Source organism: Amphimedon queenslandica, unplaced genomic scaffold (assembly GCF_000090795.2).
Source record: "Amphimedon queenslandica unplaced genomic scaffold, v1.1 AMPQUscaffold_13038, whole genome shotgun sequence".
Classification (NCBI taxonomy): Eukaryota; Metazoa; Porifera; class Demospongiae; order Haplosclerida; family Niphatidae; genus Amphimedon; species Amphimedon queenslandica.
In genome coordinates, this window is record NW_003546726.1 from 15,734 (window position 1) to 19,740 (window position 4,007).

Genomic DNA, 4,007 nt, shown 5'->3' on the forward strand with positions numbered 1-4,007 from the left:
ACCAAGAAGACATGTTATATATAGTATATTCTGTTGTTACTGTAAGATCTATGGGATCTACAGAGGCGGCCCGGTTGAGAACTCTAGCCTCGCATTTTGTTCTTGTTCCAGGAGATCAGATTTCCCCCCTCTCTCTTATTTTATAGGAGGAACGATGAAATCCTTCTGGGAGCTTTCTGCTAACATCTACCTCCGTATTGAAGCTTCCTTTTCGTTAAATATAATCGCATCTAGCCTACTACTAGGCTGCCATTTTCTACCACGTGATGGTTACAGCGCATGCGCAGATTGCTCTTGCATCTGATTACTGATAACATTCACAATGAATCTCATTAACTTCATATTCTACCTAGTGAATATCGTTAACTAGCTGTGGTTAGGTTGATATGGCTTATATAACACCCGGCGGTCCCTTTGATCTTACAGTAACTATAGTATATAGATACATTACAAGTATCTAGAAATCATTTGACATATGGGATTAAGATGACAATATAAATTATGTGTTGATAGGCTTTCAGATTATAGCTATTCTATTCAGTGAATTTATTGTACAGACAAGGTTGTCACAAGGTTGTTACATGGTTGTCACAAGGTGGAAAATGTGTCAATTCCAGGGTTTTACAAGGTGGTGGGCCTTGTGGCCAGGTAGTGACCACCTTGTGACCACTTAGTAACAACAACCTTGTTACAAGGTTGCCGCAACCATGCTGCAACTTTGTTTTTTCTATATGGGTTAGACTGAATATAGTTTGTTGAGGAATAGAGTTACTTTTTAAAATATAATCTCTTCTTACCTTAATATCACGTCCTCCTAATAGTGACAGGTCAATAATATCTGATAATGATTCATCAGGTAGGATCTCCTTCAACTCTGTACATCTAGTACCAGTGGTAACTAGAAATGGTTGTTGTTCAACCACTGCTGAGAGTACAGCTTTTACACTATACACTGTCCTTTCTCTTGGTGTATTCACAGGATAGGCTAGTTCTTTAGGATCAATAACTAACTCTTTTACCTCTAGACTGGGACAGGATTCTTTATAAACACTCATTACCTCTCCTATCACATCTCTTCTTAGAGACACCATTTTGTCACTGTAACCTTTCTCACAGGACATCATTACTAGTACACACTGGCTCTCGTCCACAATCTCTACTAGTGACCCTACACCATGACCATTAAACCAATAGAGTCCATTCTTCCAAAATGTACAGTAACGATTTAACTTGTCATATTCTTGAGGTAGAGCCATTTTGTAAGCAAGATGTAATGAGAGGACGTGGAAGTATCGAGGAGGAAAGAAATGATGTTTACTAGTACACTGTAGACACCAACCAAACTGGTACACTTGACTAGTCATCTTATCAGGTCTATCAGTAGACAAAAGACATGGAAAGAACAACAACCTTTCTCCTCTTCTTTCTCTCCCCCCCTCCTCCTCCTCTTCCACTGCTAACTGATGGAGGTTTGTCGTTCTTAGGAAAGATGGATTCATTCTTTGACAGAGTTCCATGTTCTTCAGGAAACAGATCAACATGTCAGGATCATATTTAGGGAAGAGTCTAGTCAAACCAGACACACTAACAATACCGGTATTGCTAGCAATGTCAACATGTTCTTTGAATGTCTCTGGAGCAAAGAGAATCCCGTCCACCTCAGTTAGTAGTATACCCTTATTCACAACAACCCATAACTTGTCTTTACTTTTAAGAACACTGATCAAACCAGTTGACTGCAATGAATGAAGAGCATCCAAGACGTCTTCTCTCTTATCTGGTATAAAGTAATTATTACTGTCGTTACCAGCAGACACTAGATCAAAGAGGGTCAGTATATTCTCTTTTCCTTCCTCCAGTAGACCATACATCATGTGACAAGAAAGACTCAATTTCCTTCCACTTGTACTACGAATGGACTCACAGGCACTAGACAATTTATTAAAGAAGAAATCCATACCACTCCCACCAAGTTTACGACAATCTAAGAAGACACTATCACACCTTTCCCTTACAATATTCTCCTGTATTTTCTTCTTTCTCCTTTTCCTTTCAACAGAATTACTTATCTCATCCACATGACTGACTATTACAATAACATGGCATTGATTAAGAGCTTTCTGTGTTTCATTTCTCACAACTGTTAGCCACTGATGAAGCTGTTTGACTGCTTCCTTCTCTAATATATTGACTACTATCAGGAACACACCACCAGAACCTTGTAACAAATTCTCAATGACAGCACTGTGACTGGAGTAGTATTCTGAATGACCAGCAAAGTCATGAAGAATGATGTTACCCAGTGTCCTGTGTTGTAGTTTATAAGGAATGATGCCAGAAGTACAGGGCACTACCCCTCCAACATTTCTAAAGGAACCAAGAGCAATAGAACCAGTAGCTGTGTCATTGATGACATGACTAAGAGTACTTTTACCAGCTCCAGGATTACCCACAAGGAGAACGTTAACATAAGAATCAATTGGATAAGATATATTAATGACACCAAACTTCTTAAAGATATCAATGACAGCCTCTCTATCAGACCCTCTCCCTTTAGCTAGTTGTAATGGTGTCACCCCCTCATTGTCTTTAGCCAAAGGATCACAATTACAAGTTGATAAAAAAAATTCAACAACTTCGGGTGTGCCACAATCAGCAGCAACATGAAGAGATGTCCATCCTTCTTTATCAGTAACCGTTGTATCACAGTTGCATTCATTAATGAGGTACTTTACAACATGTATGTGTTTAACAGCATGATGAAGAACAGTCAGACCAATAGTATCACGATATTGTTTATCCATTATATGACCATTGATGTTTATGACCATACACTTCAAGACATCAAGTAATCCACCTTCCCTGGCTACATATTGAAGAATGGGCCTGCCGGGACACCAAGTAGCAATACCCATCATTGGATCACAGCCACACTCTTTAATAAGATATCCAACTATAGCGGCGTGATTACCTTTAGCAGCAGTATAAAGATAGGATTCATGTTTGTAGTATTCATATGGATCAAAACGGTAACTAGTGATGAGATCTCTTGTAACATCTAACCAACCATTACTTATAGAATAATAAAGCAGGTAAGGCTCATCCAGGTAAAGCACTTCAGGATCCTGTAAACGTAATAACCGAACAGCTTTTTCAATATCTCTTCTTACAAATGCACCCTGAAGTCGCCGTAGTGCCATCTTCTATAGTCTGTCAGCATAGTGTAAATGAAATAGATATTAAATATCAGTTGAGTTGCCCAAGCACCACCCCTTATAACTTTTTGTTACTAATGCTAGATCTACAGCCCTTTTCACAAAACTTGCATCAGTCTGATCATGTGAGGCTTCATAAAAATATTAAGTCAAGCCTATGGCTGATCATCACGCTGTACATCAGTTCAGTTTCCATCTAATGGTATCAGTTACTCTCAAGTGTGTGGTAGAGTAGTGGGATATCAATGGGGATCAACTGATGGAGCATATCCAGGCAGATATCAAGAAGAAACATATGGTAGTGTTATTGATTCTAATCACAATGATATCAATTCTTATTATGTTGATGGTGTTAGTATCACTCATGAGTCTCCTCCATAGGCATAGGAATGGGGGGGGCTGCAGCAGTGGCGTATCTAGACTTTTGAGGATGGTTACGCAAAGATGGCGCGCAAAGTGCGCCGAAAAATTGTTTGCGGTTAATTAATACCATAATTATAATAATTCATAATTTCATAATGGGTATTATAATGGGCATTATATGGGTATATAATGGGTATTCATAATGGGTATTCATAATGGGCGTGTCTTTAATTAAAGTACATCTACGCCCACAATAATGATGATAAAGTCGACTATATCGGACTAGCTTGGCTTGCTCTTTTCTTCTCTAAAGTTCTCTTTTGAGTGTTTTCTTTATTTATTGTGTTCTCTGGCCTTGATCAAGATTGGAGATATCTTAAATTTTAACTACAGTAAATTAGAAGGCAATATTAATTTAATTCAGTAGCA